This window comes from Phyllobates terribilis, unplaced genomic scaffold (assembly GCF_046119375.1).
Source record: "Phyllobates terribilis strain yellow unplaced genomic scaffold, ASM4611937v1 Scaffold_8__6_contigs__length_399053987, whole genome shotgun sequence".
NCBI lineage: Eukaryota > Metazoa > Chordata > Amphibia > Anura > Dendrobatidae > Phyllobates > Phyllobates terribilis.
In genome coordinates this window covers 346275049-346298683 of record NW_027362768.1, presented here as the reverse complement: position 1 = coordinate 346298683, position 23635 = coordinate 346275049, and the positions used below count along the sequence as shown (strand labels likewise).

The window sequence follows — 23635 nt, the reverse complement described above, 5'->3', positions numbered from 1 at the left end:
AGAGACCGCCATAAGCAACAGTTTAAAAGAATGCCACAGACTAATCAACCAAACTTTTTTTTTTTTTTTTCTCTTTTATAGTCTGCAGGCATTAAATGAAAGAAGTCAGTGTTCCAGCAGAGGGAGACAACGTTTCAGAAAAGGCATTGTAGCAAACCAAAAAAGAAATTTTAAGCGCAGCAGAGTAACCAGCTCACATACCTGTTAGCTCAGGTGAGTTTAAAAGGCTGCTGTTGATAACAAGGGCATTTGCTAAATAGATGGTGTGTGTGCAACAATATACTGAAAGGTCAATTATATTGTGCAGCTTATCTCACCACCTGTAGTTATTTAGGTGAAAGCTCCAAAATGCTTGCCTAATATGTCTGTTTATCCAAAAGGAAGTATAGAGGGAGAGCTAGATAGATAGCATTGCATTACATTACATGGCAATGCAATGCACAGTTGCTGAAGTTGAACCAAAATGAGCTTGTCATCTGGCTTCTGCAACTTTTAACATGAAAAATCCAATGAGGAGAAGAAAAGCAAAGCCAAAGAGTCCATCCCAAAATCCGACAAACAAGCCAAATGAACAAAAAGCATTGAATTCAATTCTTTCTGATTTTAGAAACTGCATTAAAGAAGGGGTGCACCGGTCCTGGAGATACTGCAATACCAGGTCAATGCGTGGAGTGGACAGAGCAAGCTCTTTTTCCATCTCCCTGTTCTAAAAATCCATTTAATATATGGTCCCCAGATAGGGGACGTATCAGATATTAAACTGATAAGAACAGATACTACACTTGATCTTAGCCAAAAGGCCGAGAAGCGATAACCAGAATTGGTTTCCGACTACGGTGCCACCCAAGGATTCTGAAAAGTCCATTTGTGGAGATGGCCACCTGGACTCCCGTTAAGAAGACATGCTGTCAACCTCTAGATCCCTCACATGCCTGCACTTTTCGGCTTGCTGCTGCTGCAATCCACGCGTTTTAGATCTGCATAACTCCACCTCTTTTAGCACAGTACCCTCAACCCCCGGCTGTTCCCACCCGCCTCAACACCGTTGGAAGGGAGGAGAACCAATTAAGGCGGGGGGGGGGTGGAACGAGCAGCTGTCTACCCTTAGCAGGAGGGTTGCTGATTAATTACCTCTCCTGCTGCTGCTGCTGCTGGCTGTCCAGCAGCAGACTGAAGGTGGCTGCTGCTGTGCGCAGGTATATAAAGGCTCAGAGCCTATTATGACACGCGCAGCCAGCGTTCCATTGCCACATTCCGTCTACTGCAGGCGGGATACCTGGATGGCTGAATGTCACTGAGAAGCTCACAGAGACCGCCATAAGCAACAGTTTAAAAGAATGCCACAGACTAATCAACCAAACTTTTTGGGTTGGTTTCTCTTTTATAGTCTGCAGGCATTAAATGAAAGAAGTCAGTGTTCCAGCAGAGGGAGACAACGTTTCAGAAAAGGCATTGTAGCAAACCAAAAAAGAAATTTTAAGCGCAGCAGAGTAACCAGCTCACATACCTGTTAGCTCACGTGAGTTTAAAAGGCTGCTGTTGATAACAAGGGCATTTGCTAAATAGATGGTGTGTGTGCAACAATATACTGAAAGGTCAATTATATTGTGCAGCTTATCTCACCACCTGTAGTTATTTAGGTGAAAGCTCCAAAATGCTTGCCTAATATGTCTGTTTATCCAAAAGGAAGTATAGAGGGAGAGCTAGATAGATAGCATTGCATTACATTACATGGCAATGCAATGCACAGTTGCTGAAGTTGAACCAAAATGAGCTTGTCATCTGGCTTCTGCAACTTTTAACATGAAAAATCCAATGAGGAGAAGAAAAGCAAAGCCAAAGAGTCCATCCCAAAATCCGACAAACAAGCCAAATGAACAAAAAGCATTGAATTCAATTCTTTCTGATTTTAGAAACTGCATTAAAGAAGGGGTGCACCGGTCCTGGAGATACTGCAATACCAGGTCAATGCGTGGAGTGGACAGAGCAAGCTCTTTTTCCATCTCCCTGTTCTAAAAATCCATTTAATATATGGTCCCCAGATAGGGGACGTATCAGATATTAAACTGATAAGAACAGATACTACACTTGATCTTAGCCAAAAGGCCGAGAAGCGATAACCAGAATTGGTTTCCGACTACGGTGCCACCCAAGGATTCTGAAAAGTCCATTTGTGGAGATGGCCACCTGGACTCCCGTTAAGAAGACATGCTGTCAACCACTAGATCCCTCACATGCCTGCACTTTTCGGCTTGCTGCTGCTGCAATCCACGCGTTTTAGATCTGCATAACTCCACCTCTTTTAGCACAGTACCCTCAACCCCCGGCTGTTCCCACCCGCCTCAACACCGTTGGAAGGGAGGAGAACCAATTAAGGCGGGGGGGGGGGGGGTGGAACGAGCAGCTGTCTACCCTTAGCAGGAGGGTTGCTGATTAATTACCTCTCCTGCTGCTGCTGCTGCTGGCTGTCCAGCAGCAGACTGAAGGTGGCTGCTGCTGTGCGCAGGTATATAAAGGCTCAGAGCCTATTATGACACGCGCAGCCAGCGTTCCATTGCCACATTCCGTCTACTGCAGGCGGGATACCTGGATGGCTGAATGTCACTGAGAAGCTCACAGAGACCGCCATAAGCAACAGTTTAAAAGAATGCCACAGACTAATCAACCAAACTTTTTGGGTTGGTTTCTCTTTTATAGTCTGCAGGCATTAAATGAAAGAAGTCAGTGTTCCAGCAGAGGGAGACAACGTTTCAGAAAAGGCATTGTAGCAAACCAAAAAAGAAATTTTAAGCGCAGCAGAGTAACCAGCTCACATACCTGTTAGCTCAGGTGAGTTTAAAAGGCTGCTGTTGATAACAAGGGCATTTGCTAAATAGATGGTGTGTGTGCAACAATATACTGAAAGGTCAATTATATTGTGCAGCTTATCTCACCACCTGTAGTTATTTAGGTGAAAGCTCCAAAATGCTTGCCTAATATGTCTGTTTATCCAAAAGGAAGTATAGAGGGAGAGCTAGATAGATAGCATTGCATTACATTACATGGCAATGCAATGCACAGTTGCTGAAGTTGAACCAAAATGAGCTTGTCATCTGGCTTCTGCAACTTTTAACATGAAAAATCCAATGAGGAGAAGAAAAGCAAAGCCAAAGAGTCCATCCCAAAATCCGACAAACAAGCCAAATGAACAAAAAGCATTGAATTCAATTCTTTCTGATTTTAGAAACTGCATTAAAGAAGGGGTGCACCGGTCCTGGAGATACTGCAATACCAGGTCAATGCGTGGAGTGGACAGAGCAAGCTCTTTTTCCATCTCCCTGTTCTAAAAATCCATTTAATATATGGTCCCCAGATAGGGGACGTATCAGATATTAAACTGATAAGAACAGATACTACACTTGATCTTAGCCAAAAGGCCGAGAAGCGATAACCAGAATTGGTTTCCGACTACGGTGCCACCCAAGGATTCTGAAAAGTCCATTTGTGGAGATGGCCACCTGGACTCCCTTTAAGAAGACATGCTGTCAACCTCTAGATCCCTCACATGCCTGCACTTTTCGGCTTGCTGCTGCTGCAATCCACGCGTTTTAGATCTGCATAACTCCACCTCTTTTAGCACAGTACCCTCAACCCCCGGCTGTTCCCACCCGCCTCAACACCGTTGGAAGGGAGGAGAACCAATTAAGGCGGGGGGGGGGGGAACGAGCAGCTGTCTACCCTTAGCAGGAGGGTTGCTGATTAATTACCTCTCCTGCTGCTGCTGGCTGTCCAGCAGCAGACTGAAGGTGGCTGCTGCTGTGCGCAGGTATATAAAGGCTCAGAGCCTATTATGACACGCGCAGCCAGCGTTCCATTGCCACATTCCGTCTACTGCAGGCGGGATACCTGGATGGCTGAATGTCACTGAGAAGCTCACAGAGACCGCCATAAGCAACAGTTTAAAAGAATGCCACAGACTAATCAACCAAACTTTTTGGGTTGGTTTCTCTTTTATAGTCTGCAGGCATTAAATGAAAGAAGTCAGTGTTCCAGCAGAGGGAGACAACGTTTCAGAAAAGGCATTGTAGCAAACCAAAAAAGAAATTTTAAGCGCAGCAGAGTAACCAGCTCACATACCTGTTAGCTCAGGTGAGTTTAAAAGGCTGCTGTTGATAACAAGGGCATTTGCTAAATAGATGGTGTGTGTGCAACAATATACTGAAAGGTCAATTATATTGTGCAGCTTATCTCACCACCTGTAGTTATTTAGGTGAAAGCTCCAAAATTCTTGCCTAATATGTCTGTTTATCCAAAAGGAAGTATAGAGGGAGAGCTAGATAGATAGCATTGCATTACATTACATGGCAATGCAATGCACAGTTGCTGAAGTTGAACCAAAATGAGCTTGTCATCTGGCTTCTGCAACTTTTAACATGAAAAATCCAATGAGGAGAAGAAAAGCAAAGCCAAAGAGTCCATCCCAAAATCCGACAAACAAGCCAAATGAACAAAAAGCATTGAATTCAATTCTTTCTGATTTTAGAAACTGCATTAAAGAAGGGGTGCACCGGTCCTGGAGATACTGCAATACCAGGTCAATGCGTGGAGTGGACAGAGCAAGCTCTTTTTCCATCTCCCTGTTCTAAAAATCCATTTAATATATGGTCCCCAGATAGGGGACGTATCAGATATTAAACTGATAAGAACAGATTTTTTTTTAATTTGGCTATCCCCTGCAGAGGGATAAAACCGTTTATTAAAACTTTAACAAATTACAAGCATAATTACACAAATACCAAACGTTAAAAGACAAATGAAATTTACAAAACAAAAAAATACAAAGATTTTAAATATTTAGGTTCCATTGGTCAACAAGCCATTTTTTGGAAATATGTACATTCTTCTTTTTGTCAATTAAATAATAAGTGTACATTTCACATAAACATAAACTTAAAACATCATTCACTGATAAAACATCTTGTTTAAAAATAGCAATGTTGCGCGCTTTCCAGAGAGATGACTTGGCGCAGTTCACTGTCTTCCAAGCCATTGTGTACTGGTCCATTGTGGGGCATTCCATAAGTCCGTATAGCACAGTTTTATATGTAAAGTCCTTGAGGTCTGCCACCCTTTCCAGTAGGGGGAGCAGTCTTCTCCAGAAATCCTTTGCAAAATTACATGTCCATAATAGATGTTCCACCGTTTCCTCGTCTTGGCATCCGGCTCTTGGGCAGATGGCAGACCTCACAAATCCTCTTCTGTATTGGAATGCCCGGCAAGGAAGACAGCGGTGCATGCAACTCCAAGCCAGATCTCTCTGTTCATTAAAAAGATAAAAAACGTTAATCATTTTCCAGATAGACATAGATTTGTCATCATCATATCTGTCAACATTACATATTTCCTCACTTTTACGTATTTCTTTAATTAGTTTCTTACTATTTCTTAATTCCTCTATTTTCTTAGTCCCTAAATTAAAATCGGACACTATTTTCCTTAAAATCTCATAATGCGTCGACAAATTAAAAGCATGGGGCACAGATATATTAACTTCATACCATCCAAACTTTCTCATAAAAAATCCTGTATTAAAACGCATAAAAAAGGACCAATAGTGATTCTTAAAAAGGGCATTAAAACAGTAAACGAACAGATGGATTAAAAGAAACCTATTAAAATCTGGAAAATCTTTACCACCTTTTACTTTTGATTTCATCACGATTTCTCTTTTCAGCTTTTCCATTTTTGAGTTCCAAAAGAAGGTAAAACAGGTTTTGGTTATCTTTTTTAAAACATTAACAGGCGGGGGGAAAACCATGCTAAGATACAATAAAAGAGGTAAAATCACCATCTTTAAAACCAATACTTTACCCTCCATTGTAAGTCTCCTCATGTTCCACATACATATTTTCGTATTTACTTTCTGTGTAACTGTTTCCCAACTATTATAACCATCATTATTTTCAGTGAATGATATACCTAAAATGGAAATGGATTCGGAGACATTAATTGGTACATCACGTAAAATCATCCCCCCAACACTTAAAATGTTACACTTATTAAAATTGATTTTAAAACCAGAAGCTAGGCAAAAGGATTGCACTTGATGGAGAGTGGCCGTAAGTGATGGTGCATCTGTACACAAGACCGCCACGTCATCCATGTAGCCTACAACCTTGGCCTCCAAACCACCGCTTCCAGGCAGAGGGACACCGCATATCTGTTTATTTTGGCGTATTGCACATAACATTGGTTCCAGTGCACAGATAAACAGTAGGGGGGACAGAGGGCATCCCTGTTTCACCCCTGACCGTAAAAATACCTCTTGTGTCTTAAAACCATTCACTAAAATCTTACTTGTACAATCCTTGTAAAATGCTTTAAGCGATAGTAAAAACCCTTCTGGTATGCCCATTTTCTCTAAAACTTTAAAAAGATAAAAGTGTGAGACACGGTCAAATGCTTTTTCAAAATCAATAGATAAAATCGCCATTTTCCCCTTTCTGTCTTTCACATTCTCAATACAGTCTTTCACTAAATTCAGATTGTCCCATATACTGCGCCCCGGCACCCCACACACTTGATTAGAATGAATAACTTTGCTGATGACTTCTTTTAGACGATTTGCACAAATTTTAGCCATTATTTTATAGTCACAATTTAAAAGTGTTATTGGTCTCCAGTTTTCTAATTTTGATTTATCGCCTTTTTTGTATAGGAGGGAGACTTCACCTTTCTTCCAGGAATTTAATAAAACCTTATTATTAAAAACCTCAGTAAACAAATAAAACAAATCATCTTTTAAAATATCATAAAAACATACATAAAATTCTATTGGGATGCCATCAGGACCAGGGACCTTTCCAGTTTTAAAACTTTTAATAGTTTTTAACACTTCTTGTTCCGTTAAAACTTGGGATAAAAACTCTTGGGATGCGGGATCTAAAACAGCTGTTAGTCCTTGCAGCGAATCATCCATTAATTTATTATCTATATTTTTTCCATTAAAAAGATTAGAAAAAAAAACCTCAACTTTACCCAGCATATTTTTTATATTATTCTCACCATCTATATGGTCAATTATCACTTTTTCTTTTTTATTTTTCCTAAAAAAATATCTGGAACACTTTTCATTTTCTTCTATATGTTGTACTCTAGAACGAAAAATTATCTCTTTTCCTTTTTGTTCTAGCCATTTTGAAATCTCTTCTTTTAAGTTTGAAATATCAAGTTGTACATCTATCCCATTGTCTCTGAGCTTAAATAATGTTTGTAGGCGGGTATTTAAAATTCTATATTCTTCATATTTTTCTTTGGCTCTACATATACTCTTTTTAATAAAAAAGTCTTTTATTTTTACTTTCATTCTATCCCACCATACACTCATAGTCTCATTTGTTTTTTTCCCTTTTCTACATTTCCTATAAAACTCAATAAAATCTGATAAAATCTGCGGGTCAGTTAAAAGGGATACGTTCATTTTCCAGCTTTTCTTACCACATTTTTTGTTGTCATTTACTTTTATGGTAAAGGATAAAAGTTTATGGTCTGAAAATATATTAGTTAAAACTTCACATTTGGCAGGTATTGTTTTATCTGAACCAAAAATAAAATCAATCCTAGAGCTACAATTAGCATTGTTCCAAGTGAAACCGGCGTCCTCTGGGCTGTCACTATGACACTCTTTATATATGTCTATCAATTTAGCATCTTTGACTATATCATGTAGCATACCTGAGGTTTTATCGTAGTTCCTGCTTACAGAGCTGGAGCGCCGGTTTTCACCTTTTAAAACACAATTAAAATCCCCTGCTAAGATAAAAGGTTCAGAGTTATTAATAAATAAAGGTAAAAGATCAAGCATTTCGGCTCTTTCATTTTTCTCTGGGGATCCATAAAAATTTAAAAACTGCCATCTAATACCATCAATAAAAGCTTTCACTAATAAAATACGACCTGGTAAAATTTCCTGAATAAAATCAATTAAAACGTTCCCTTTAAAAAGTATGGCTACACCCGCTGATCCTGCAGCATTCGATCCGGACCAGACAGATGGCCCACACTTCCACTCATCTTTATATTTTTGATATGACATTTCATGTGGGATATTACATTCTTGCAGAAAAAATACAGATGCAGTAAAACACGTAAAAAAATTAAAAAGAGCAGTTCTTCTCGTGTTAGATTTTATGCCTCTCACGTTGAGGGAAATACCTTTGAGTTCAGCCATCATTAGAAAATGTAGAAATTTTACTTAGGTAACTAAGAGCAACGGATTTACCTGTCCGATGAACCTGATCAGACCACTGGGCTTGCGCCTCCCTCCTCATCTGATAGTATCGTCACGAGAGTCTCCGTGGAGGAGGAAAGATTACCACATTTATATAAACCCGACGCTACACTGGCATAGCTCGGAGGGCTGGCTGGCAGAACCCGCTGGGTCTCCATTGGCTGGCCATGCAGTTCCTCATCAGGTGGGTCCCCGAGGGGTTCCGCCGCCCCTGTTTGACCTGTAGAAGGTCGTCCTATAGGAGGAGGTTGCGCACAAGGCAGAGCCTCTGACTCTTCAGAGGCAGCAAGATCCCGGTCCCCACCTGTAGCAGCGGAGACCGAAACCCCTGAGGGTCCAGCGTCCACGTCCCCTTCTGAAGAAGTGTCCATCTGTTCACCTCCTGCTGCCTCCTCCGAACCACCCTTTTTCTTTTTCTTAGGACCCACCTTTATCCACTCAGCGCCCTCAGCCCTAGGAGACCCAGACTGGGCATGGGCTTCTGCGTCGGCCTTTTGCCGGTCCCTTTTGACCTTACCAGTAGTGCCCTTCTGCTCCTTCTCAGCCCTCCTTTTGGACTCTCGCAGGTCCTGCAGCCAGGTTTTGGGATTTGGTATTTTACCTGTCATAGACTCTGGAGACATTTCACTATTTGGTACGCCCTTATTGTCTCCAGAGGCTCCAGGTTGTTGTTCCTCCTCCTGAGGGGTGGTCTGATCCTTTGGTCCTTGGTCGGACGTCTTGGACTTTCCCTTTTGCTCATCTTCCCGAAATCTGTGAGGGCAAGAAAAATAAAAGTGACCTGGAGTCTGGCAAAAACTACATTTCTTTTCCTTAGGGCATTCTTTTGTCTCATGTTCTTCACTAGCACAATTTCTACATGATACATTACAGTTTTCTTTTGAATGACCATAGCGCCCACAATTTCTGCAATATACTGGCATCCCAGAAAAGAAGAAATCCCCATTTGTTTGTCCAATTTTAAAACGGGCAGGGGGAAGCCGTATACCACCTGGTGTATTTGGATCTCTTATACACTTCACAAGAAATTTCCACTTAGATGTCCATATGTTATATTCATTAAGTATCTTCCCAATACATTTAACACTTTTAAAATAAATTGCTAAAAATGACATAATTTCTGGAGCAGAAACAAAAGGCGAAAATACTTTTACGACAACAAGTCTTACCTCATCCAGGACGTGCTCAACAATTTGTATCCCTTTCAGAACAGGACTATTTTCAACTTTTTTTAACTTTTCTAGAACATCTCTGAAAATACCTTCTCCGGTGAATGTGATGTCATAGTCACCTCTTCTAGGATAATCCTGGATGGACAGAATTTCATTCCTCTGCACGCCAAGAAGGTTCCTGAGCACGTCCTGGACTACATACCCTAATTTCCTCATATCCGAGCCACCCGCCGTGAAGTGAACTCGGATAGAGTTTTTTAGCCTCCCATAAAGAGGCACGAGGTTAGGGTCAACCTCCATGGAAACCGCAACAAGGTTGCAAATTGCAGCCGCTTGCAATCTGCGCTCCCAGTGTTCTTGCAGCGAAAGACACCTGGAAGCTGGGGGATCGCAACACGTTACCCTGGGACTAAGCCCTCTCCCTAATAGCAGCAAGCAGGTTAAGTCCACCAAAGTGGACGATCCTGCCAGGCCAAGGAGAGGGGTACCCGAGTACCCTTCAACTACAATCTCCTGCAATAAAGCACTTGATCGTAGCCAAAAGGCGAGAAGCGATAACCAGAATTGGTTTCCGACTACGGTGCCACCCAAGGATTCTGAAAAGTCCATTTGTGGAGATGGCCACCTGGACTCCCATTAAGAAGACATGCTGTCAACCTCTAGATCCCTCACATGCCTGCACTTTTCGGCTTGCTGCTGCTGCAATCCACGCGTTTTAGATCTGCATAACTCCACCTCTTTTAGCACAGTACCCTCAACCCCCGGCTGTTCCCACCCGCCTCAACACCGTTGGAAGGGAGGAGAACCAATTAAGGCGGGGGGGGGGTGGAACGAGCAGCTGTCTACCCTTAGCAGGAGGGTTGCTGATTAATTACCTCTCCTGCTGCTGCTGCTGCTGGCTGTCCAGCAGCAGACTGAAGGTGGCTGCTGCTGTGCGCAGGTATATAAAGGCTCAGAGCCTATTATGACACGCGCAGCCAGCGTTCCATTGCCACATTCCGTCTACTGCAGGCGGGATACCTGGATGGCTGAATGTCACTGAGAAGCTCACAGAGACCGCCATAAGCAACAGTTTAAAAGAATGCCACAGACTAATCAACCAAACTTTTTGGGTTGGTTTCTCTTTTATAGTCTGCAGGCATTAAATGAAAGAAGTCAGTGTTCCAGCAGAGGGAGACAACGTTTCAGAAAAGGCATTGTAGCAAACCAAAAAAGAAATTTTAAGCACAGCAGAGTAACCAGCTCACATACCTGTTAGCTCAGGTGAGTTTAAAAGGCTGCTGTTGATAACAAGGGCATTTGCTAAATAGATGGTGTGTGTGCAACAATATACTGAAAGGTCAATTATATTGTGCAGCTTATCTCACCACCTGTAGTTATTTAGGTGAAAGCTCCAAAATGCTTGCCTAATATGTCTGTTTATCCAAAAGGAAGTATAGAGGGAGAGCTAGATAGATAGCATTGCATTACATTACATGGCAATGCAATGCACAGTTGCTGAAGTTGAACCAAAATGAGCTTGTCATCTGGCTTCTGCAACTTTTAACATGAAAAATCCAATGAGGAGAAGAAAAGCAAAGCCAAAGAGTCCATCCCAAAATCCGACAAACAAGCCAAATGAACAAAAAGCATTGAATTCAATTCTTTCTGATTTTAGAAACTGCATTAAAGAAGGGGTGCACCGGTCCTGGAGATACTGCAATACCAGGTCAATGCGTGGAGTGGACAGAGCAAGCTCTTTTTCCATCTCCCTGTTCTAAAAATCCATTTAATATATGGTCCCCAGATAGGGGACGTATCAGATATTAAACTGATAAGAACAGATCAGGTTTCAACATATTTTAATAAGTGCGTAAAAGATGGTTTACAATTAAAAACAACAACACAAACAGTACATTATTAAAACACAGAATTCCACCCATAAAAACCCCATATACGATTGGCATCCCTTCTCCCAATACATTTGACATCCCTCAAGTAATAAATATACATCTGGCTAAAAGCAATTTTAAGACAATCCTTCACAGAAATAGCGTCACGTTTAAAAAATAAAATATTGCGTGCCTTCCAAAGGGCGTCTTTAAAACAGTTAATCATACACCAACATATACAATACTGTTGAGGGGTCGGACATTTAAAAAGGCCATATAAAACATATTCATGGTTAAAATCTCTTAAACCGCAAGTCCATTTTAAAAGAATCCCAACTTTGTGCCAAAGTTCCTGTGCAAATGGGCAATTCCACATAAGGTGCAAGGTGGTTTCGTCATAAACACATGAGTCTCTGGGGCATTTGGCTCTGGCCACCAGGCCTCTCCTGTGTTGAAACTCTCTGGTGGGGAGGCACTGGTGGACCACCATCCATGCGCGTCCTTATGTCCATTTGCTAAGAATTTCCCGAAGACATTCTTCCAAACTTGCTTCGATCTCTCTTCTGAGAAATTTACTATGGGGGTCACATCTTCATTCCTCCTCAGAAAAGATAAAAGCTTCTTGCGGTCTTTAAAAATGTCCATATTAAAATCACCAAGGCTATAAAATCGAACAGTCTTTTCTAAGATTGCTTGGTGTTTGGGGGGACATAGTAAAACAGGGGAATTCAACGACAACTTAAACCATCTTTTAAAAATCATCCCACAAGTATATTTTAAAAAATAACTTAGCGCACTATTACCATTAAAATGTTTGAAACAAAAGCAGAAATAATTTAAATACAAATAAATATGTAAGTCGGGGACATCCCTTCCGCCGTTCATTTTATTCTTCCTCATTATTTCTCGCCTTAATTTTTCCATTTTGGAGTTCCATAAAAACATAAAGATCATCCTAGTCATTTTTTTAATTAAAACATCAGAGGGGGGGTACACCATAGCTATATACAGTATGAGGGGTAACAACACTGATTTTATAATTAAAATTTTCCCCTCCATTGTTAGGGACCTCAAACCCCAAAATGATATTTTCTTTGACATTTTTTCCATGACATTCTCCCAGCTTTGAGTTCCCACATTCTCCTCGTTAAAAACAACTCCAAGAATTTTTACATTGTCTCGTTTTATAGTGAGCTGCGGGAGTTGGGCGGTGTCCCAGGATCCCAAAGTCAGACATTCAGATTTATTTAAATTAAGTTTAAAACCGGATGCCTGGGAAAAAAAATCAATGCGCAACACCGCCCTCCGGAGGGAAGCAGGGTCCACGCACACAACCGTCACGTCATCCATGTAGCCAAAGACTCTCACATCACTGCCACCTCCGCCAGGAACAGGAACCCCTCTAATCACTTTGTCTTTCCTTATTGCGCTCAGCAGGGGCTCCATGGCGCAGATGAACAGGATGGGCGACAAGGGGCATCCCTGCTTCACTCCGGACTCAAGGGGAACTCCATCTGTTAAAAAGCCATTAAGAGAAATTTGACTAAAACAATTTTTATATAAAATCTTAATACAATTTAAAAGCATATTAGGGATACCCATTCTTTTTAAAACTCTAAAAAGAAATCTTTGAGAGACTCTATCGAAAGCTTTTTCAAAATCTAGGGCTAAAAGAGCTACATTTTGACCCCGGTCTCTGGAATACCAAATTACATGCCTTAATACGTTTAAAACCTCTGAAATACTTCTGCCTGGTACACTACAAACCTGCTCAGGCCGGATTAGTTTGGCAATGACACTCCTGAGCCGGTCTGCAACCACCTTAGCAAGTACCTTGTAATCAACATTTAGGAGAGTTATGGGTCTCCAATTCGCTAGAGTACTGCGGTCACCTTTTTTATATATCAAAGACACCACTCCTCTCCTCCACGAAAATGGCAACTGTTCACAAATAAAAACTTCTTTAAAAAGCATAAAAAGGTCCTCTTTTAAAATGTCCCAAAAAGTAAGGTAAAATTCTACAGGTAGTCCGTCACACCCAGGTGCTTTACCCTTAGAGAAACTTTTAAAAACATAAAATAATTCCTCTAAAACAATATCGCGTTCTAAAAACTCCTGGTCTGTAAAATTTAACTTAAAATCGAGATCATTAAGAGCATCAGATAAAAAGGACTCATCTATACACTTTTTACTAAAAAGATGCTTATAATAGTTAAAAGTAGCATTCAACATTCCCTGCATAGATGTTTCACCCTCTAGATTTGTGATCACTTCTCTTTTATCCATGACTTTTTTGAAGAAGAAGCGAGAGCACTTCTCCCCCTCCTCCAAGTGCTGCACTCTAGAGTTAAAAATAATCTCTTTCCCCTTTGTGTCTATGCAGTTCTGAATTTCAGTTTTTAGGCTAGCAATATCATCTCCCACCTCCACCCCTAGCTCTTTGAATTTAAAAAGTGTTTGTAGTTTGGTGTTAAGATCACTAAAACATCTTTTTTTCTCTCTAGCTTTACGTCTCCCTGCTTTTATAAAAAACATTCTGACTTTTTTTTTCAAATTTTCCCACCAGGTTACCATAGGGGCATCAGAAGGTTTTTGTCGCCGCCAGGCTTGATAGGCTTTACCAAAGTCTTGTCGAATCAGAGGGTCCTCCAGCAGGTAAGTACTTAGACGCCAGAGGCCCCTGTTGACCCTCTGTTCATCCCGGTATTCTAGATGCACCTCCAAGCCCTTATGGTCAGAAAATATATTTGATGTTAAAACACATTTTACAGGGTTAAAATCATCTGATAGGAAAATAAAATCGATCCTGGAGGACACCCCTCTTCCGGACCACGTATAACCAGGGTCCGTCGGCAGAAGTGACCTCCACGCATCGCATAATTTAAAATCAGTTATAAAATCTTTCAATAGATGACATGACTTATCCAATTTGCGTAAAGGGTCACCCCCTGCTCGCTGTTCACTAGCACAAAGACAATTAAAATCACCCCCTACGATCAGGGGAGATGACCCAGTACAGTACAATGGCAATATCCCAAATAAATTAATTCTCTCTTGCTTATCAGGGGGAGCATAAATATTCATTATACGTAGGGTAAAACCATTAAATTTAAAATGCACTAAAACCACTCTGCCTGGTACTATTTCTGTGACAGCATTTATAGTAATATTTCTCCCACGACAGAGGAAGCCCACCCCCGCTGACTTGTTGTCATTGGAGCCAGACCAGATGGAGGGCCCCAGTCTCCAATCTGTCTTGATGTCATTATAATTTAGTGCATGTTGTATCCCGCATTCCTGTAATAAACATATGTCAAAGTCAGTGGTTTCTAAATACTTGAATAGAGCAGCCCTACGAACTGGGCTCTTTAATGACCTCACATTCAGTGAGACAAGTCTTAATGTGGGCATTCATAGGTCAGGGTGGTGGATCTTCTATGAGGACACCTGACTCAAAGCCCTGTATATCAAATTGCTCCAGGACATCCGGGCTAGAGGACCCAAACGACTCGATATTCTGTGAGCCGGCGGTTGCCCCCTCGTAGGTCACGGTTCCCAGCCACATTCCAGGAGACGCTGGGGCTTCGACATTCCGTCTCTTTTTCGGGGCAGACTCCACTAGGTCACTGGTGCAGTCCTCCTCTTCCTCCACCTCCTCCAGGGGGGGAGACTGGTCCATCAGGACAAGATCAGCAACACAGATTTCCTGATGTTCGCCACCTAGAAGCAAAGCCCCCTCATCTGGCTGGCTAATCGCCCTGGAAGATCCTGAGGCCATCGCTGCGTGGTCCCCTGTAGCCAACCGCACAGGGGCACCACCCTCCAGCCCAACAGGATCGGTATCGGGAACCATCGATACGGAGGATACCCTCCCAGAAGGAGGACCCCCCCGCTCCGGTCCATGCGAGGTCCGCCCATCGTTAAGGGACTTCGATGCAGGTGCCGCCCCAGAGGGGCCTCCGGCTCCCTGCTCCATCCCAGCCTTCTCGCCCTTCGAACCGCCCTCCGACGCCGGCCTGCCAGTGAAGACCGGTGGGCGCATCGGCTCAGCTTCAGAAGATGCAGCTTCTGCGTAGGTCCTGGTCCTGGTCCTGTTGGGGCATCCTCGGAACATGTGCCCCGCCTCACCGCAGAGATTACATTTCCTCCCAGCGGGACAGTCCTTCATTAAATGTCCGTAACAGCTGCAATTATTGCAGCGGTCTACTTTCCTGCCCGTGCAGGACGTTTGGGTATGACCCATTTGTCCACAGTTCCTGCAACATACTGGCATTCCAGGATAAAATAAGTAGCCTCTGCTCTTACCGATTACGAAGGTTGAGGGAGGGTGTAGCATTCCTCCCACTCCACTAAGGTCCCTCTTTAGACGGGCCATATACCTTCTCTTGCCGCACCAGAAGCCTACCGCGTTCTTCACAGTACCCAGGTATCTCAAATCATCACAATAGCGGGTAAGGTAGGTCGAGATGTCTGCAGCTTCCACAAAGGGGTTCGGGAAATGCACCACGATGGGGATCTCGTCATAAGCATACAAGAGACAAAAGGTTAGTCCATCCAATTCATCTAAGTAGTTTTTCTCATTTACCTTTTGTACGAGTTGCTGACAGCATCCCTGGCTCTTGAAGGTGATGGTGTATGTCCCCTTGTACTCGTTGTCCTGGAAGCAGAATATGTCTTCCCGCCGAAACTCCAGAACTCCAAGAAGAATCCTATGGCAGATGTAGTCCAAATTCTTCTCCATCCTCGATGCTGCTCCAACTTCAATCCTCACAGTGTTCCGCATCCGGGCATCACCCGATGAATATGTGAGCGTTGCCGGCATCCTTCACTTAGGAACGAACCGACTCTTCTCTCTGAAAGGCGCAAGCCTTCATGGGATCCCTTCCCGTTGCTCCCGGACTAATCCTTCCTCCCAATAGCAGCAGGGGGGTTAAGTCCCTCCGAAGAGGAACGATCCCCCCAGGCCGAGAGAAAGGGTACCAAGAGCACCTCACAGGTAAGACCACACAGGTAAACCTGATAGATCGTGCCAAAAGGCCGAGAAGCGATAACCAGAATTGGTTTCCGACTACGGTGCCACCCAAGGATTCTGAAAAGTCCATTTGTGGAGATGGCCACCTGGACTCTCGTTAAGAAGACATGCTGTCAACCTCTAGATCCCTCACATGCCTGCACTTTTCGGCTTGCTGCTGCTGCAATCCACGCGTTTTAGATCTGCATAACTCCACCTCTTTTAGCACAGTACCCTCAACCCCCGGCTGTTCCCACCCGCCTCAACACCGTTGGAAGGGAGGAGAACCAATTAAGGTGGGGGGGGGTGGAACGAGCAGCTGTCTACCCTTAGCAGGAGGGTTGCTGATTAATTACCTCTCCTGCTGCTGCTGCTGCTGGCTGTCCAGCAGCAGACTGAAGGTGGCTGCTGCTGTGCGCAGGTATATAAAGGCTCAGAGCCTATTATGACACGCGCAGCCAGCGTTCCATTGCCACATTCCGTCTACTGCAGGCGGGATACCTGGATGGCTGAATGTCACTGAGAAGCTCACAGAGACCGCCATAAGCAACAGTTTAAAAGAATGCCACAGACTAATCAACCAAACTTTTTGGGTTGGTTTCTCTTTTATAGTCTGCAGGCATTAAATGAAAGAAGTCAGTGTTCCAGCAGAGGGAGACAACGTTTCAGAAAAGGCATTGTAGCAAACCAAAAAAGAAATTTTAAGCGCAGCAGAGTAACCAGCTCACATACCTGTTAGCTCAGGTGAGTTTAAAAGGCTGCTGTTGATAACAAGGGCATTTGCTAAATAGATGGTGTGTGTGCAACAATATACTGAAAGGTCAATTATATTGTGCAGCTTATCTCACCACCTGTAGTTATTTAGGTGAAAGCTCCAAAATGCTTGCCTAATATGTCTGTTTATCCAAAAGGAAGTATAGAGGGAGAGCTAGATAGATAGCATTGCATTACATTACATGGCAATGCAATGCACAGTTGCTGAAGTTGAACCAAAATGAGCTTGTCATCTGGCTTCTGCAACTTTTAACATGAAAAATCCAATGAGGAGAAGAAAAGCAAAGCCAAAGAGTCCATCCCAAAATCCGACAAACAAGCCAAATGAACAAAAAGCATTGAATTCAATTCTTTCTGATTTTAGAAACTGCATTAAAGAAGGGGTGCACCGGTCCTGGAGATACTGCAATACCAGGTCAATGCGTGGAGTGGACAGAGCAAGCTCTTTTTCCATCTCCCTGTTCTAAAAATCCATTTAATATATGGTCCCCAGATAGGGGACGTATCAGATATTAAACTGATAAGAACAGATACTACACTTGATCTTAGCCAAAAGGCCGAGAAGCGATAACCAGAATTGGTTTCCGACTACGGTGCCACCCAAGGATTCTGAAAAGTCCATTTGTGGAGATGGCCACCTGGACTCCCGTTAAGAAGACATGCTGTCAACCTCTAGATCCCTCACATGCCTGCACTTTTCGGCTTGCTGCTGCTGCAATGCACGCGTTTTAGATCTGCATAACTCCACCTGTTTTAGCACAGTACCCTCAACCCCCGGCTGTTCCCACCCGCCTCAACACCGTTGGAAGGGAGGAGAACCAATTAAGGCGGGGGGGGGGTGGAACGAGCAGCTGTCTACCCTTAGCAGGAGGGTTGCTGATTAATTACCTCTCCTGCTGCTGCTGCTGCTGGCTGTCCAGCAGCAGACTGAAGGTGGCTGCTGCTGTGCGCAGGTATATAAAAGCTCAGAGCCTATTATGACACGCGCAGCCAGCGTTCCATTGCCACATTCCGTCTACTGCAGGCGGGATACCTGGATGGCTGAATGTCACTGAGAAGCTCACAGAGACCGCCATAAGCAACAGTTTAAAAGAATGCCACAGACTAATCAACCAAACTTTTTGGGTTGGTTTCTCTTTTATAGTCTGCAGGCATTAAATGAAAGAAGTCAGTGTTCCAGCAGAGGGAGACAACGTTTCAGAAAAGGCATTGTAGCAAACCAAAAAAGAAATTTTAAGCGCAGCAGAGTAACCAGCTCACATACCTGTTAGCTCAGGTGAGTTTAAAAGGCTGCTGTTGATAACAAGGGCATTTGCTAAATAGATGGTGTGTGTGCAACAATATACTGAAAGGTCAATTATATTGTGCAGCTTATCTCACCACCTGTAGTTATTTAGGTGAAAGCTCCAAAATGCTTGCCTAATATGTCTGTTTATCCAAAAGGAAGTATAGAGGGAGAGCTAGATAGATAGCATTGCATTACATTACATGGCAATGCAATGCACAGTTGCTGAAGTTGAACCAAAATGAGCTTGTCATCTGGCTTCTGCAACTTTTAACATGAAAAATCCAATGAGGAGAAGAAAAGCAAAGCCAAAGAGTCCATCCCAAAATCCGACAAACAAGCCAAATGAACAAAAAGCATTGAATTCAATTCTTTCTGATTTTAGAAACTGCATTAAAGAAGGGGTGCACCGGTCCTGGAGATACTGCAATACCAGGTCAATGCGTGGAGTGGACAGAGCAAGCTCTTTTTCCATCTCCCTGTTCTAAAAATCCATTTAATATATGGTCCCCAGATAGGGGACGTATCAGATATTAAACTGATAAGAACAGATACTACACTTGATCTTAGCCAAAAGGCCGAGAAGCGATAACCAGAATTGGTTTCCGACTACGGTGCCACCCAAGGATTCTGAAAAGTCCATTTGTGGAGATGGCCACCTGGACTCCCGTTAAGAAGACATGCTGTCAACCTCTAGATCCCTCACATGCCTGCACTTTTCGGCTTGCTGCTGCTGCAATCCACGCGTTTTAGATCTGCATAACTCCACCTCTTTTAGCACAGTACCCTCAACCCCCGGCTGTTCCCACCCGCCTCAACACCGTTGGAAGGGAGGAGAACCAATTAAGGCGGGGGGGGGTGGAACGAGCAGCTGTCTACCCTTAGCAGGAGGGTTGCTGATTAATTACCTCTCCTGCTGCTGCTGCTGCTGCTGGCTGTCCAGCAGCAGACTGAAGGTGGCTGCTGCTGTGCGCAGGTATATAAAGGCTCAGAGCCTATTATGACAAGCGCAGCCAGAGTTCCATTGCCACATTCCGTCTACTGCAGGCGGGATACCTGGATGGCTGAATGTCACTGAGAAGCTCACAGAGACCGCCATAAGCAACAGTTTAAAAGAATGCCACAGACTAATCAACCAAACTTTTTGGGTTGGTTTCTCTTTTATAGTCTGCAGGCATTAAATGAAAGAAGTCAGTGTTCCAGCAGAGGGAGACAACGTTTCAGAAAAGGCATTGTAGCAAACCAAAAAAGAAATTTTAAGCGCAGCAGAGTAACCAGCTCACATACCTGTTAGCTCAGGTGAGTTTAAAAGGCTGCTGTTGATAACAAGGGCATTTGCTAAATAGATGGTGTGTGTGCAACAATATACTGAAAGGTCAATTATATTGTGCAGCTTATCTCACCACCTGTAGTTATTTAGGTGAAAGCTCCAAAATGCTTGCCTAATATGTCTGTTTATCCAAAAGGAAGTATAGAGGGAGAGCTAGATAGATAGCATTGCATTACATTACATGGCAATGCAATGCACAGTTGCTGAAGTTGAACCAAAATGAGCTTGTCATCTGGCTTCTGCAACTTTTAACATGAAAAATCCAATGAGGAGAAGAAAAGCAAAGCCAAAGAGTCCATCCCAAAATCCGACAAACAAGCCAAATGAACAAAAAGCATTGAATTCAATTCTTTCTGATTTTAGAAACTGCATTAAAGAAGGGGTGCACCGGTCCTGGAGATACTGCAATACCAGGTCAATGCGTGGAGTGGACAGAGCAAGCTCTTTTTCCATCTCCCTGTTCTAAAAATCCATTTAATATATGGTCCCCAGATAGGGGACGTATCAGATATTAAACTGATAAGAACAGATACTACACTTGATCTTAGCCAAAAGGCCGAGAAGCGATAACCAGAATTGGTTTCCGACTACGGTGCCACCCAAGGATTCTGAAAAGTCCATTTGTGGAGATGGCCACCTGGACTCCCGTTAAGAAGACATGCTGTCAACCTCTAGATCCCTCAGATGCCTGCACTTTTCGGCTTGCTGCTGCTGCAATCCACGCGTTTTAGATCTGCATAACTCCACCTCTTTTAGCACAGTACCCTCAACCCCCGGCTGTTCCCACCCGCCTCAACACCGTTGGAAGGGAGGAGAACCAATTAAGGCGGGGGGGGGGGGTGGAACGAGCAGCTGTCTACCCTTAGCAGGAGGGTTGCTGATTAATTACCTCTCCTGCTGCTGCTGCTGCTGGCTGTCCAGCAGCAGACTGAAGGTGGCTGCTGCTGTGCGCAGGTATATAAAGGCTCAGAGCCTATTATGACACGCGCAGCCAGCGTTCCATTGCCACATTCCGTCTACTGCAGGCGGGATACCTGGATGGCTGAATGTCACTGAGAAGCTCACAGAGACCGCCATAAGCAACAGTTTAAAAGAATGCCACAGACTAATCAACCAAACTTTTTGGGTTGGTTTCTCTTTTATAGTCTGCAGGCATTAAATGAAAGAAGTCAGTGTTCCAGCAGAGGGAGACAACGTTTCAGAAAAGGCATTGTAGCAAACCAAAAAAGAAATTTTAAGCGCAGCAGAGTAACCAGCTCACATACCTGTTAGCTCAGGTGAGTTTAAAAGGCTGCTGTTGATAACAAGGGCATTTGCTAAATAGATGGTGTGTGTGCAACAATATACTGAAAGGTCAATTATATTGTGCAGCTTATCTCACCACCTGTAGTTATTTAGGTGAAAGCTCCAAAATGCTTGCCTAATATGTCTGTTTATCCAAAAGGAAGTATAGAGGGAGAGCTAGATAGATAGCATTGCATTACATTACATGGCAATGCAATGCACAGTTGCTGAAGTTGAACCAAAATGAGCTTGTCATCTGGCTTCTGCAACTTTTAACATGAAAAATCCAATGAGGAGAAGAAAAGCAAAGCCAAAGAGTCCATCCCAAAATCCGACAAACAAGCCAAATGAACAAAAAGCATTGAATTCAATTCTTTCTGATTTTAGAAACTGCATTAAAGAAGGGGTGCACCGGTCCTGGAGATACTGCAATACCAGGTCAATGCGTGGAGTGGACAGAGCAAGCTCTTTTTCCATCTCCCTGTTCTAAAAATCCATTTAATATATGGTCCCCAGATAGGGGACGTATCAGATATTAAACTGATAAGAACAGATACTACACTTGATCTTAGCCAAAAGGCCGAGAAGCGATAACCAGAATTGGTTTCCGACTACGGTGCCACCCAAGGATTCTGAAAAGTCCATTTGTGGAGATGGCCACCTGGACTCCCGTTAAGAAGACATGCTGTCAACCTCTAGATCCCTCACATGCCTGCACTTTTCGGCTTGCTGCTGCTGCAATCCACGCGTTTTAGATCTGCATAACTCCACCTCTTTTAGCACAGTACCCTCAACCCCCGGCTGTTCCCACCCGCCTCAACACCGTTGGAAGGGAGGAGAACCAATTAAGGCGGGGGGGGGGGGGGTGGAACGAGCAGCTGTCTACCCTTAGCAGGAGGGTTGCTGATTAATTACCTCTCCTGCTGCTGCTGCTGCTGGCTGTCCAGCAGCAGACTGAAGGTGGCTGCTGCTGTGCGCAGGTATATAAAGGCTCAGAGCCTATTATGACACGCGCAGCCAGCGTTCCATTGCCACATTCCGTCTACTGCAGGCGGGATACCTGGATGGCTGAATGTCACTGAGAAGCTCACAGAGACCGCCATAAGCAACAGTTTAAAAGAATGCCACAGACTAATCAACCAAACTTTTTGGGTTGGTTTCTCTTTTATAGTCTGCAGGCATTAAATGAAAGAAGTCAGTGTTCCAGCAGAGGGAGACAACGTTTCAGAAAAGGCATTGTAGCAAACCAAAAAAGAAATTTTAAGCGCAGCAGAGTAACCAGCTCACATACCTGTTAGCTCAGGTGAGTTTAAAAGGCTGCTGTTGATAACAAGGGCATTTGCTAAATAGATGGTGTGTGTGCAACAATATACTGAAAGGTCAATTATATTGTGCAGCTTATCTCACCACCTGTAGTTATTTAGGTGAAAGCTCCAAAATGCTTGCCTAATATGTCTGTTTATCCAAAAGGAAGTATAGAGGGAGAGCTAGATAGATAGCATTGCATTACATTACATGGCAATGCAATGCACAGTTGCTGAAGTTGAACCAAAATGAGCTTGTCATCTGGCTTCTGCAACTTTTAACATGAAAAATCCAATGAGGAGAAGAAAAGCAAAGCCAAAGAGTCCATCCCAAAATCCGACAAACAAGCCAAATGAACAAAAAGCATTGAATTCAATTCTTTCTGATTTTAGAAACTGCATTAAAGAAGGGGTGCACCGGTCCTGGAGATACTGCAATACCAGGTCAATGCGTGGAGTGGACAGAGCAAGCTCTTTTTCCATCTCCCTGTTCTAAAAATCCATTTAATATATGGTCCCCAGATAGGGGACGTATCAGATATTAAACTGATAAGAACAGATACTACACTTGATCTTAGCCAAAAGGCCGAGAAGCGATAACCAGAATTGGTTTCCGACTACGGTGCCACCCAAGGATTCTGAAAAGTCCATTTGTGGAGATGGCCACCTGGACTCCCGTTAAGAAGACATGCTGTCAACCTCTAGATCCCTCACATGCCTGCACTTTTCGGCTTGCTGCTGCTGCAATCCACGCGTTTTAGATCTGCATAACTCCACCTCTTTTAGCACAGTACCCTCAACCCCCGGCTGTTCCCACCCGCCTCAACACCGTTGGAAGGGAGGAGAACCAATTAAGGCGGGGGGGGGGGGGGTGGAACGAGCAGCTGTCTACCCTTAGCAGGAGGGTTGCTGATTAATTACCTCTCCTGCTGCTGCTGCTGCTGGCTGTCCAGCAGCAGACTGAAGGTGGCTGCTGCTGTGCGCAGGTATATAAAGGCTCAGAGCCTATTATGACACGCGCAGCCAGCGTTCCATTGCCACATTCCGTCTACTGCAGGCGGGATACCTGGATGGCTGAATGTCACTGAGAAGCTCACAGAGACCGCCATAAGCAACAGTTTAAAAGAATGCCACAGACTAATCAACCAAACTTTTTGGGTTGGTTTCTCTTTTATAGTCTGCAGGCATTAAATGAAAGAAGTCAGTGTTCCAGCAGAGGGAGACAACGTTTCAGAAAAGGCATTGTAGCAAACCAAAAAAGAAATTTTAAGCGCAGCAGAGTAACCAGCTCACATACCTGTTAGCTCAGGTGAGTTTAAAAGGCTGCTGTTGATA

The 23635-nt window shown here is 43.5% G+C and overlaps 10 non-coding genes across 10 annotated transcripts; all 10 read right to left on the bottom strand.

The window, feature by feature from the left end:
* Positions 1-621: 621 nt before the first annotated feature.
* Positions 622-812, bottom strand: LOC141157916 (U2 spliceosomal RNA). Its single transcript, XR_012247954.1, has one exon. It is a non-coding gene; the product is annotated as a U2 spliceosomal RNA (small nuclear RNA).
* A 1115-nt stretch (positions 813-1927) lies between these two features.
* Positions 1928-2118, bottom strand: LOC141157914 (U2 spliceosomal RNA). The gene has a single exon (XR_012247952.1). It is a non-coding gene; the product is annotated as a U2 spliceosomal RNA (small nuclear RNA).
* Positions 2119-3237: 1119 nt separating this feature from the next.
* LOC141157913 (U2 spliceosomal RNA) lies at positions 3238-3428 on the bottom strand. The gene has a single exon (XR_012247951.1). It is a non-coding gene; the product is annotated as a U2 spliceosomal RNA (small nuclear RNA).
* Positions 3429-4536: 1108 nt separating this feature from the next.
* On the bottom strand, positions 4537-4724 carry LOC141160155 (U2 spliceosomal RNA). Its single transcript, XR_012250123.1, has one exon. It is a non-coding gene; the product is annotated as a U2 spliceosomal RNA (small nuclear RNA).
* A 6388-nt stretch (positions 4725-11112) lies between these two features.
* LOC141160148 (U2 spliceosomal RNA) lies at positions 11113-11302 on the bottom strand. Its single transcript, XR_012250117.1, has one exon. It is a non-coding gene; the product is annotated as a U2 spliceosomal RNA (small nuclear RNA).
* Positions 11303-17475: 6173 nt separating this feature from the next.
* LOC141157912 (U2 spliceosomal RNA) lies at positions 17476-17666 on the bottom strand. The gene has a single exon (XR_012247950.1). It is a non-coding gene; the product is annotated as a U2 spliceosomal RNA (small nuclear RNA).
* A 1115-nt stretch (positions 17667-18781) lies between these two features.
* Positions 18782-18972, bottom strand: LOC141157911 (U2 spliceosomal RNA). The gene has a single exon (XR_012247949.1). It is a non-coding gene; the product is annotated as a U2 spliceosomal RNA (small nuclear RNA).
* Positions 18973-20089: 1117 nt separating this feature from the next.
* Positions 20090-20280, bottom strand: LOC141157910 (U2 spliceosomal RNA). The gene has a single exon (XR_012247948.1). It is a non-coding gene; the product is annotated as a U2 spliceosomal RNA (small nuclear RNA).
* Positions 20281-21397: 1117 nt separating this feature from the next.
* LOC141157909 (U2 spliceosomal RNA) lies at positions 21398-21588 on the bottom strand. Its single transcript, XR_012247947.1, has one exon. It is a non-coding gene; the product is annotated as a U2 spliceosomal RNA (small nuclear RNA).
* A 1119-nt stretch (positions 21589-22707) lies between these two features.
* On the bottom strand, positions 22708-22898 carry LOC141157908 (U2 spliceosomal RNA). The gene has a single exon (XR_012247946.1). It is a non-coding gene; the product is annotated as a U2 spliceosomal RNA (small nuclear RNA).
* Between the last annotated feature and the right edge of the window lie 737 nt (positions 22899-23635).